Below are 13738 nucleotides of genomic sequence, written 5' to 3' on the forward strand. Positions count from 1 at the left end.
CATTTCATCTTTTTCTTTCTTTTTTTTTTTTTCCTTTTCTTTTTAATAAATATATTGACTTACGTGGCAAGTCGGTTCCCCACGTTTACCTCCAACGGTTGCCTGAAGCAGTTTTCAAAAATAAATCGCTAGTGATTCATACCTGGAAGAAGATAGGAGAAACAGAGGGAGACACGGGTTCAGAGTCTTCCGACGTTCTTTTCAAAACTTTGTAAACTCAAAAGGGCTTATACTTCCTGGAATTACAAAGGGCACCCATGAATCTCACTGAGCGTGTCGGTCGGGCTCGAACTTGGCAAAGAATTTGTCTATGTGATTTGTGTTTTTTCTAAGGATTAAATAAAATTCTTTTAAATATATAAAATTCATTCATTTCCAGTTAAATTAAATTATTTATATGGTTAGATAATTCAAGTGAAATAAAATAAAATATTTTATTAAAAAATTAAATAAAAAATTATTATTATAATATAATTTTTATTTTTAAATTTAAAAAAATTAAATTATTTATTATATTTTATATAAGAATTTAAAAAAATTATAATAATTATATGAAATGAAATGTGGTGAGATAATTTAATTTTACATAATCAAACCAGCTCATATTCTTTCAGTTTTTATTGGTTTTTTAGTCTATTAAAGGTGAGAATCATTAAATTAACTATTCCTTCAAAATTTCACTAATAATCAATAAGAAATAATAATAATTTCTCAAAAATAATAATAATAATAATTTACATGCGTTATTTGACCGATTATGGACAAAGAAAAAATAAATAGTATAAAAATTTTTGAAAAAGTCATAAGCAGATTAAAAATTCAGACAAAAAATAAAAGAAAATTTCAAACCACAAAAGGGGGAGACAAAATGTATAAAAACTTTGGAATCTAAAAATGGTAATATAAAAACAAATAAACATTTAGGGGAGGATTGAATAGTAAAATGAGATCAAATGAATTGAGTTTAGATAAAAATTAAAAGTTAAATAAAATATTATTATTAATTTTTAATTTAAAAAAATTAAATTATTTATTATATTTTGTATAAAAATTAATAATAATTATAATAATTATATAAAATAAGTTGAAAGGATATGAAAATGATTTTAAAGAACCTTTTGTATTCAAACTGGACATAATGCTGCAAAAATTCTCGGGGACAAGGATGAATATTGTGGGATCCACTTGAAATCAATATTGTGGACACACTTAAGGAACTAGCTTTGTGGCTAACCTTACCTTCTAGAAAGTGGATAGTCGTGGCCGAGCCACCTATTTTAAAGATCCACTTCATCGATAAATGGGTTCCGAATCATGGTCTTGATTTTATTTATTTAATTATTTAATAATTAAAAAATAATTTTTAGTGAAGTTATGAAATTTTTTAAAAATATTTTAAAAAAATAAAAAAATTGTACTTACGAGTCTCGTCCACCATGGCTCTTAGCCTCTTACATCAAAGGGTAAGGGGTGTCGTACACCCACCCTGAAATCTGCCCGGGTGGTTGGAGAATTTTAGGTTCGGTTTGGTAGTAAGGTGAAAATTTTGAGTTTTAAAATAAAATATTATAATTTAATATTATTATTGTTTTGGGATTTGAAAAAGTTAAGAAAAAGTTGAATTATTTATTATATTTTATATGAAGATTTGAGAAAATTGTAATGATGAGACGAGAATTTTGAGTTTGAGATGAAAAATGAACAGCCAAACCGAACCTTAATGTCCTTGTAGATTTTATGAAATGGCAGGAATCAATTTAACCTTCCATGGCAAACTCTTTTTAAAAAGAGAAATACTTTAGGAAAAATGATGGATTCAACCGGCATGTGTAACCCCGCGGCATTGCGTCTGATGTGGCATTAATAAAAAACGACGTTGTTTCGATTTTTGGTCAAACACAAGTGCAGAGCCTCCATCCCACCCCATCTCCACGAGTATTCTTCTATGTATCTTCTGAAATCTCCAAAGTCTTCTCCATCGACGCCATTGACAATAAGAACTCCCCCACGGTTGACGCAGACGACATTTGCGGCTTCTCTAGTTCCTATCGTTTTGGGCCTTTTTCCATCTGTGCATCATCTGCATAGAAATTTCAAGAATTTCATCTCTTTTTTACTCCGTTTCAACTACAAAATCACCTAACAGCACCCTTCTAGATCCTTCATGAATCAAATAGAAAATCAGATGATAAGTGCCACACAAAAACATGCCAAATGGAGGCACTGGAAACCTCCCTTTATCTCCTTTATTTTACTCCTCTTTGACATTCTCCCTTGAAACTAAAATCAAACAAAACTTTATTATGCAGATCTACCAGTTCTTCTAGCACTATTCGTCGGTTTCGTGTCTCCATGGCTAGCTTCAAAACTTGAAGCGAACCCAAAATACAAATCTGGTAAGTCGATTGGCGTTTTGCTTTGTGAGTTTGGTGAATTTACGTCATGTGGGCCTGAGTAGTTCTGGGAATGACAGAGAGATGGGTTATGCCATCCATTAGTGTTTTGCCGTCCATAGGATTGAAGATTTTTTTTTTTTTTTTTTTTTTGTGTGTGTTTTCTCTTATTGTATTTTTCTCTGAAAGAGGCTGATGTGGCATTGCAAAAAGTTGTCGGTTGCCCCTCGATTTTGCACACCGGTTGTCCCTAGCAAAGTTGATACTTTAAAGCATGAATACAACTAATGTCTCTTTTGGTTACATAACATAGATGAGATAAGATGAAATATTTTTGTTAAAAGTTAAATAAAATATTATTATAATATTATTTTTATTTTAAAATTTGAAAAAATTGAATTGTTTATTATATTTTATATAAAAATTTAAAAAAATTATAATGATTATATGAGATGAGATGAGATAGTTTAACTTTTTGTTAACCAAACCAGCCCTAAGTTGATGGTTGTACAAGTCTATGCATAAATTTTCTATTATGCATTCAGTTTTAGTTCAAATCAACCCATTTTCATCTCTATCTTCAATTTCATCTTTCACTCAACTAAAGTTATTTATTTATGTATGAACTACTAAAAGACAAGGGCAAAACCATCCATCAAGTAAGTCTTAGTTCTTCAGTTTCTTGGTTCCAACAAGGTTACCAAAAGCCGTCAAATATCTATTTTGGTGAAATTTCTACATTTTGATGCTTTCTTGTTCCCTTCAATTCCTTACAAATTCCTATCATCTATATAGTCTCAATACATGATTTTCACCTATCTTTCATGTAGAAAAATCAATAGCCCTTATTGGACAACAAGCATGTTATTAAACATGTCTATGAATTTATTTATAATGCATGAAATGAGGAGTTTGAAATGGCTTGACTTAGTGCTAAGTATGGAAGTATAACATGAAATTGTTATATATTAAAGAAATGGATGGTGAGAAGGAAATAATAAAATTGGATTGACTTGGTTTCTTGTTGAGCTTGTTTGATATGGAAGTAAGTTGAAAGGACGGAGATTGTGTCTTATAGTTGACTTTCCCTAAGTGAAGAGGAAGTTAAGGAAAATGCTTTACTTCCGTCTTGGATTAAAGTAAAAAATTAGCTAAGAGTATGTTTAGGGAAGTTTAGTATGAAGTAGATATTGATATGTTCATTCCATTTCATTGAATAGGATTTATTGAAGTGCAAAAGCAAACAAAGGTTGAGTTTGGAGGTAAGTAGGTATGACTATGCTTCTTACACAATATTCTCTTCTACTAAATGTTCTATTTTTCTTCAAGTGCTTCTTTGTAATGCAAAAGTAAATGTATATAATGTATAAGTCTTTCTTGGTAGCCCATGTTAAAGTATCCTATTAGTTATCAATATGTGTATAAGCATGAGGCAAAGCATTCACATTCAAGCTTGAGATCATGAAATTTATCATGCATATTTCCTTAAAATTAGTGATTTTCTTAATATAAAGTATAGCATGAAATGCACACTTTTATGAAAGAAAATGCATACTGCATTGGACTAAGAAATATAACAAAAATGTTTTAAAAGAAATAAGAAATGAAGATTTTATGTATAAAAATACGTAATGACCAATAACGGAATAATGATGGGACCAAAGAGGGGCAGATTGCAACGCCAGATCGGTTCCATTGGTAGTGCACCCAGTGGCACTATCCTCATTGAGGGATTCCCAACCTGTGGCCAGAGGTAGAATTGGGTGTAAAAGATTGCTACCCTAACACACACAGCGTAATAGTGTGTAGTGGCCAAAGGAAAGTAAAATTTGATTCAGAATGCTTAATTGTAATATTTTAAACTTGTATGACTTTTCAAAAGAAATGAATAGCTGATGTATGATATTTTAACTGTATGGTGTAACTACTTACTAAGTATTAAACTCTCTTCTATAATGTTTTAAACGTCCAAGAAATAACAAAGATGAAACTACAAAGTAAGACACTATTCAGGAAGGAGAGACGGATGCTTAGTAGCCTTGGGTTAGGTCTTGTTCATGAAGATTTAGTTTTGGTTGGTTTTGTAAAATTGTTTGGATTATGTATTTTGCGAAAGCATGCATTTTGTAAACATGGTAGATGTGCATACTATGAAATTAGTTATGGTTTTTAGTATATAACTAGTGGAACAATCTATTTTGACAAACATATTATTTTGAGTTTTGAAGTTACGAGAAAGGAAAGAAAAACAGAGAGAGTCCCTTTTATAAATTGTTAATATATTATTTACATATAAAAAGAAAGTACGGCAAAATGTAGTAGCTCTTTCCATCTCTATGGAGGGGTTGTTACATAGAAGCATCACGTTCTGCTGTTACTAAGATCTCTAAACATATATTAATCTCCAAATTATCCACGCTTTTTTTTTAAACGAATATATATTGTTGCTCGCTCATATTTTTCTATAATTTAAGAAAAATTTATAGATAAAAAATAAACCTGAAAAATACCTAATGATATAAAAGTTGTTAGTTTGTTTTTGTGTAGTTTGTACTACTATTAATAAGTAAGTGAACAAAAAAAGAACATGTGAATAACAAAATATTTCTTCACAAAATAATCATTTCATGTTAATAGATTCTTTTTACTTTTGAGTCTTTTGTTCCAGTTCAATTAAATACTACAAATTTGATATGGTTCTCATGAACTCATACAATTCCTAAGCAAACAAGCTAGCCTAGTTCTTTCAACGTAGTTACATAATGCTCTGCATTTTTATCACCTCATTTTTTTCGCCATATGAGTACATTTAACATTATATCTTATTATGACAATTGGAAGTCTAAGCTTCTCAACAAGGTGTAGGACCAGACAACAATAATCAGTAAGCCAATGATTCTACAATTTTCCTACTCTAGTCTCCATGTCCTGAAAAACAGAAAAAAGTAAAAGCCTGCAGTGATAAGAGAAGAAGAAAAAAAGTGGAAGACAGTGATAAGAGAGAGTTATTTTATTATTCAGTCAGTCAAGGGGGAAATAAACTCAATTTATATTACTTTCTATCACTAGGTGAGAGTGGAGATGGCGTGTTTCAACGTGTGAACAATAATATTCTACAGTGTGTGAGTGTTACACGGTGTGTTCATAGAGTTAGACTTTTAGTATATCAAATCAAGGCTACTATGTCAAATGAGTCTACGGGTATTTGAGTGTTGCTGGTGTTTGAGTGTTGGACTATAATTATACAATATATAATATTAATTGTTAAAACTAATTTGCAAAATGGTACAAATACTCTTAAAGTGGAGTATATATTGTTGGTTAAAATAATATGGATATTAAGAGATACATGTGCATACGACTTTATAAACTAGAGAATAAATGAAATAATAGAAACAATTTAGAAAGAGAGAGCCCAATGTTGAGGCATGTTGTGATGGATATTTTCCTTAAGAGTAGATTCCACCGCTTCCAAATCTTAACATGCACTAGGCTTCTTACAATTTACTCCCAAGATTCAACAATGCCAGTTCCTGTTGGGTATTTAAATTCGTGGGTTGGGTTCTTTATTTAAAGACAAATAAATGACATTTTTGAAAAGTCACAACTTTTCAATTCGTAGGGAATACATTTAAAATGGTTCTAATTCACCTAAGGGCACAACCCCTCATTCGGTGGTCTACTGGTTAAGGTTCCTACTCCCAAGAGGTATACATTGGTTCAAGTTACCATGAAATTTTTTTATTTAAAGTCCTAACTACCAAACCAACACATTGAACCATGACGATGGTTTACATTATTTCTTGACTTAATGGTAGAACATTTTAATCATCATAACTCTAAAAACTAACAATATCCCACCTAATTAAAATATTTTAAAGCACAAAATAGAAGAAATTTCGCACTAAGTACTATGCATCAATAGAAGTAGCTTGTGGCTTTAAATGTCTAGCTAGTGTTAGCGTGTTTCCATTTAAAAGATCATAGTGAACCAAGTCTTGAAATATAAGCTTTCACCAACACACATATAGTATGGCATATATTAGGTTCTTATCAAGGTGGTGTATAAAGGTCATGTATCATATCTTGGATTCATGAGCGCTCTAAGGAGTAGACCAATTACCATAGGCTAGGGCCCCACAGTCACACTCACATAAATGAGTCATCCAAGAATACATGCAATTCAATACTTCCTCTTAGTCTTGAGCTCATTCAAAGCATTTAACATTTCCTTTCCCATTGCATTTTGCTGAACCAATAGTAATATTTTAATAATGCTCTCCAATCACTCAAGTAAATTGTTCTTCCCAATGAATCTTCTTCTTGGGATATCCAGTTCGGAAGGTTGGGTTGCCATTATAGATGACCTAATTTATGGGCTTCTGTCCCATCCCCTTAATGTACATATAACCTTTGACTTTGTTAATCCTTTTGTGATATCCTCAAATTCCGCTTGGGATCGAATAGACTCTAAAGTGTCAGATCATGCAACACAAAGTTACCTGCCCCGTTCATGATAATAAAAAAATATAATGCACCTAGTATGCATCTAAACATAATGCAATATTTGCAGCAGATTTTTTTTATTCTTTTAAGCAATACTATACACCAAATACGATATATCCCAAACATAAAAAATATTTCATTAACTGAAGATCATAGATGTTTAAGTTGCAACGTAAGTCCAAAAGATTTGCAGCCATAAGAGTAATGGAGACAAAGCTCTCTAAGTATATGCAAAAACTAAGGTAACTACTATACTAATCCATCCAGTAGCTTGTGTAACTCGATCAAGAATGCCATAATATTATCGATAAAATGGAACATTGAAGTGATAAGCTCTGCGTCATGTCATCACTATCCATTCGACTGCCTCTAGTCGATCATTTGCCGTATCTCCTGATCCTGACACATAATCTATCATTATGGAAGAAATTGTAGTTATGACTACCAAGTGAGATTTGATTACAAATCTCAGCAAGTTAACAAATAACTTAAACCGATAGTATAAATATGCATGCATGACAGTAAAACCATGAATGCAAAACGTGAACATGAATAACTTGACATGACTTGACAAATAGCATGACAACATGACTTGAATTGACATAAAATAAACTGAATTGACGTGAACCTAAAACTGAACATGACATAACATGACTTGCCTTGAACATAAAATAACATGAATTGAACATGAACCAAACATGAATTGAGTTGAAATTGAGCATGAACCAAACTGAACCTGAACATGAACTTGGAATCTTGTTCAACAATTAAACTGGTTAATTAAAAGTGAAATGTGGATGCTACACAGGTCTCCTTGAGTCATGTGCTCATGCCGATACCGCATCACATCACAGGTATCTACACCAGCTTTGAGTATATTAACATACGTATCAATTCATAGATATCTGCACCTGCTATAAAAAATATAATGTAAATATCCCATGATAGGTATCTATACCTCACGAGTATGTAAAACCCATGAAATTGAAATGTGAGTAGCACTATCGACGTTGGTGCCTAAATTTGCTTTGGTGACTAGTTATTTAGGCCATATTCGAAGCCTGTTGATTTTTTATGTTGTCAACTTAGAGAATTTCATAGTAGTTTAAACACTCAACCGTGAACAAATGAGTTCTACTAAAATATTATCTCATCCTAGCACTTGGAGTTGTGACAAACGTAAAATGAATTGACTGACGTGAAAATATTGTTTTTGAGACATACTCTGTACTCGAGACATGATCTAACAACTTGATAGAAATTCAATAGTGGAGTTTCTATTTTAGGAATCTCGTGAAAACCCGTAAGTTTTCATGAATCGACTAATCGAGTAGGTTTTAGTTTGTCAGCATAGTCAGTATTACCACTCACTCACAAACACAATTTTTTTTAGTTGAGATAGTTAGAAATGTTAGAATGCTATGTGGTCTACGTCATTAGACTTAGTTGATTATTTAGAATTTTGTGACAATAATCCTATTTTCAATTTTTGGTCGAAACACTTGTTCGAAAACGTGTTTTTATTTATTTCAAGACACTTCGGAATTGAATTTTGATAAATGAATTGCACAGTTAGGTTAGTGTGAATATTTAGAATTTTATCGCGTAAAGTTTATTTTTACTTTTCCCAAAGTGAGTAGCAATCTCAATAGTAGCACCAAGTGCAGTGTTTTCAAAAATCATAGTGTAGAATATCCAAATTAGGTTAGAAAAGTTTTATTTGAATACTTGGCAAGATCTTAGCCATACTTGGTGAATATTATTAGACATTTGGCACCAATAGGAATCATGAGATGTAAATGTGAAGAAAATCAAGTTGTAAGATCATGCCACCTAAGTAAAATCCTATTCTATCCAACCATCCAAATTGTGCCAAACCAAAGAGGGTTTCATAAAATTCTAAATAGTTGAGATCCAATTGAAACTCCAAAAACTTGATTAAAACATAAGGGTAGTGATAGGGTTACTAACCTATTATTAGCATTTACTACCCAAGTTCATTTCAATTTTTTTTTATAATTTTCTTTTAAGTATTTTTTTTAACATCCTTAATCACTAAGAAAAAATTAAAAAAAAAATATAACTTTATTAATACTCACTTCCTTAATCATTAAGTAAAATTAAAAATTAAAAAAAATCAAATATAGAAAGAGTAGTAGATGGGTAATGGTAGGGTAGCAACCTTATCATTATTCAAAACAGAAACCCTAAATGGTTTCTTTAAACACAAAAGTTGGCCTCTAAACCCTATTTGATCCTATTTCTAGTATTGTGTTTAATCGCTTGATTAATTCACTTCTACATGCTATTAATTCCTCAATTTCATGTTACAACATCAATATCCAACCCTTTAAACCTTGAAAATTTGATTGGGCAAAAATAAATTAGATTTAGACTTGATAGCATCTCCCCCTAACCAAACCCTCTTTAAACTCCAAATGAAGCTCACTTGTTTAAGGCCCATGAATTTTAGCCACCTTCACAAAGCTTCTTGAGGAAATTTGGCCCCACCCATGACTGATCATTCATTGCTCATGACTACCCCAACGTTGTGCATGATGTGAGAGGAAAAGGCCACCTCACCACCACCCATCTCTTGGAAGTTTCCTTGGCTCAAAACCACTCACTATTTGAACCTTTTTGTGACCTAATCACCATCCATCAATGTGTCATTTAAGCCCATACTTCAGTTTTCAAAAGTGTATTAGGAGTACAAGTCACCCTTTCACCCACTTCACCCATTTTCATTTCCGTTCTTAGAGTGAACACTTTGAAGCTCTCTTGGGCCGTTTTCTAAGCCTTTTTGTGTGCCCTTTTTGAAACCTTTGTAAGCATTTTCTCACAATGATTCCTTTATGAAAGTTGTTCATATTTGAGTCATTTGACTTTATGGTGATTCGTCAAAAGTTGTTTTAACTATGAAAATGTCAATCTGGGTGATAATTTGGATAGAGTGTTGCATTTTGGAGTTTTTGACTAACTAATGGAAAAATTTTGGTCCGAAATTTTTATGGAGTGTTGTCAACATGTTTATATGAATGTTTTTGGGAGATTATTTGTATGATTAAAGATTTTGATAAAAGATCTTCTTAGATCTAAAACGTTAGAAATTGGAAGAGGAAAAACAATTTATATTTTAAGAAAGTTTGGATCTTTTTCTTATCCCAATGGTTTTGATATTTTTATTTGATGATACTAAGCCTTTTATCTACATGTTAGGATGTTGTTTTAAAGATTTTAGATGCTACTTTGTGAAGATGTGAATTTTTATGCAAGAGAATACTCGATTAGGTAAAAAGTTTGAAGTTTTCGGCTAAATTCATGTTTTGATTTATTTTTTAGTCATGTGATGACATGAACCTGTAAACTGGGTCCTTGCAAACTAGGTCTGCCTTGGTGCCCATCATGTGATTTTAAGTCTAATACTTGGATTTACGTTATGACACATTTTTTAAACCATATGACGTTTTGTTTTAAGATCTCATCATGGCATGCCTCGAATTAAGTGTATGATCAAAGCAAAGTTTAGAAAAAAAATCTATTTTTGACTAAAAAGAGTTGGTGCTGAGTACTTCAAGTCAGATTTTATGATTTTTGGTGACTTTGATGTATTGATTCAAAGCATGTTAGTTCTTAGGAATGTGTTATGAACATGCTAGAAGAAAGTTTTAGATTTTTAGAAGTTCTTGGATATGTTTTGAAAAAAGGTCAAAACCTTGAGATTTAAGGGTTTGTGTTGTGGTTAAAAGTTCGGATCTTTTGCTTAAAACATTTAGTATTTTTGAGAAGTAGATCTTATTGAATGTTTTCAGCATGTTTTTAAACTTAAGTCATAAGGATCTTTGTTGCAATATTTCGGTTCGATATTGAGTTTTGAAGTTGGATGAAGCTGGAACAAAATCAAGAGATATGGCCTTTGGAAGTTTTGGCTTTATGGTGTTTTTCATAATTGTAATTGGTTTTAAATTTTTCTAAATTGATATTTAAGTTTAGAATAAAATTTATATTAAGAATGTAGAGGGTAAAATGGTAATTTTACTCTAAATTAGCATTTTTCACATTTCTAAGTTATTAGTGATAAATTTTCTAACATTTAGACCTCTTACTTATAGTTTCTTATGTTTCGTACTTTACCTCGTAAAACACAATGATCACTTTAAATTAACTTCTAACGTAAGGTTAGATTATTGTGCACGTGTGTTGATAAGGGAACTATCGGTTATGTACTTATGTTATCATCTATGACATGTTATTCCATGACATTGCAAGTTTATTTGTTACATATTATATTCTATCACAAAATAGTTATATGTTACATATTATGCCATGTCACGTAATACTATTTGTTACACATTATGTCATTTCACATAATATTATCTATTATACATTATGCCATGTCATATAATATTATATGTTACATGTTATGCCAAGATTTGTATTGTTTCTCTATTTCATGTTACGTCAAATCATGCATCTCACGTATATATCACGTTATGTATGTCATGTCAACAGTCATTTCGTTTCACGTCACATCATGTTTCGAGTACAAAGTATATATCTAAAATAGTATTTTCTCAGTCGGTCATGCTTATGATACTCATGATGTAATCTTTATGATTATCCGAATATCTCCATTTATAATTCATGCGAGGTACTTTTGGCATAATCATTTTGATTGTTAGAATACCTAGACTCAAATACTCATTGCGTAATCATTTTGATTATCAGAGTAATATTAATTACTCCTAGCGTAATTATTTTAATTGTCAGAGTATTACTAGGTATTCCTAGCGTAAACATTCTGATTGTTAATATATCTTATTTAAAATACTCATAGTGTAACCATTCTAATCGTTTGAGTATCTTTAACGGAATATGTTAGGTGGAATCATTCTAATTGTTCACTATTCGTGATGAAACAACTGGAAAAATCATTTTGACTGTTAGAATTCAGGTTCACGTTCAATTCATGTTTTACATTCAGTCATGTTACAAGTTTAGGTTCAATCATGTTTCAAGTTCACATTCAGTTCATGTTTCATATTCACGTTCATGTTTAAGTTCATGCTCAAGTTTAGTTTATTGAATATGATTCCAAGTTTATGTATTTCACGTATAAGCTCGTTTTATTCAAGTTCAAGTTCATGTTACGTTAAGTTCAACTTCATGTTATTCAAGCTCAAGTACATGTTCAGTTTATGTTTCAATTCTTGTTAAGTTCATATTTAGTTTCAGCTCAAGTTCAGTTTATGTTTATGTTCATGTTCATGTTTAAGTTTATGTCAAGTCAGTTCACGTTCAAGTTCGCTATGCTTAGACCCTTACCACTCATCGAGATAAATTTTCACCAAGAGCATTTCGCTGTGTCTTTCTTGGTTATCCTATAAATCATAAAGCTTATAAGTTATATAACCTTGACACAGAAACCATTTTCTACTCACGAGATGTCACCTTTCATGAAGACCAATTTCCTTTCCAATCTCATGTGTCTTCTCATACACCCAATTCCACCATTCTTTCTTTACCTGTTCGAGAACCCATTCCTCCTTCCAACCCCTCCTCGGTCATCCATTCAGACGCTACACCTACCATCCCTATTTCTTCTCATCCCCGCTGCAACATTACTCGTCCAGCATATCCTTTTAATTATGTTTGTCCTACCATACCCATGGAGTCCATTGCTTCTTCGACTGCTGCACAGTCCTTACGTACTTCTCATCCCTATCTACTTTTCTGTCATATTCTCATTTTTCTTCTGCTCATTATTCATTCTTAATGCCCTTACTGCGTTTGTTGAACCTACTTGTTACTCAAAAGCCACTCGCCACTCTCACTGGCGTGAAGCTATGGCTTTTGAACTCCGTGCTCTTGAAGAAAACTCCACTTGGACACTAGACCCTCTTCCTCTGGTAAGAAACTCATTGGTTGCAAGTGGGTTTTCAAGACCAAACTCCGAGCAGATGGTACCGTTGAGCGCTACAAGGCACGGCTTGTGGCCAAAGGCTACACTCAAGTGGAAGACCTAGACTATCCTGAAACTTTTGCTCCAATAGCCAAGATGACCACAGTCCGCTGTGTTCTCATTGTTGCAGCCACTTAAAATTGGATTATTCACCAAATGGATGTTCATAATACTTTCTTGCATGGTGAACTTGATGAAGAAGTTTACATGCTCCCAGCACCTGGCTATTGTATTAAGGGGAAGACACGTATATGCCACCTCCAAAAATCCCTCTATGGCCTCAAGCAAGCTTCTCGGAATTGGCTTTTTAAACTAACATCTATTCTTCTTACTGCAAGTTTTGTTCAATCCAAGGCTGATCACTTTCTATTTACCTTGATCACTACTACCAGTCTCACCATTGGTCTCATTTATGTTGCTGACATCTTGGTTGTCGGTAATGATCTTTCTCAGGTTTCTTACTTCAAGTCTATTATTAATTCCACTCACTTTAAAACCAAAAACCTTGGACCTCTCAAATATTTCCTTGGACTTGAAGTTGCTCAATCCCCTTCAGGCTTTTTTCTTAATCAGCAAAAATATGCCCTAGACATCCTTGCCAATAGTGGCCAACTTGGCTCTCACCTTGTGGCCTTTCCTATGGAACAGAACTTGAAGCTCAACGACACTGATGGTGAACTTCTCCCTGATCCCGGCCCTTACTGACGGTTAGTTGGGCATCTCATTTATCTCACCATCCCCAGATCGAATATCGTCTTTGCGGTGAATATTCTCAGCCAATTCATGCATGCTCCCCATATTCCTCACATGGCCACCTGTGTTCTTCGCTACATTAAAGGCACTCTAAGCCAAGGCATTTTTTTTCTCTTCCTCCAAT

Source organism: Carya illinoinensis, chromosome 5 (assembly GCF_018687715.1).
Source record: "Carya illinoinensis cultivar Pawnee chromosome 5, C.illinoinensisPawnee_v1, whole genome shotgun sequence".
Taxonomy (NCBI): domain Eukaryota; kingdom Viridiplantae; phylum Streptophyta; class Magnoliopsida; order Fagales; family Juglandaceae; genus Carya; species Carya illinoinensis.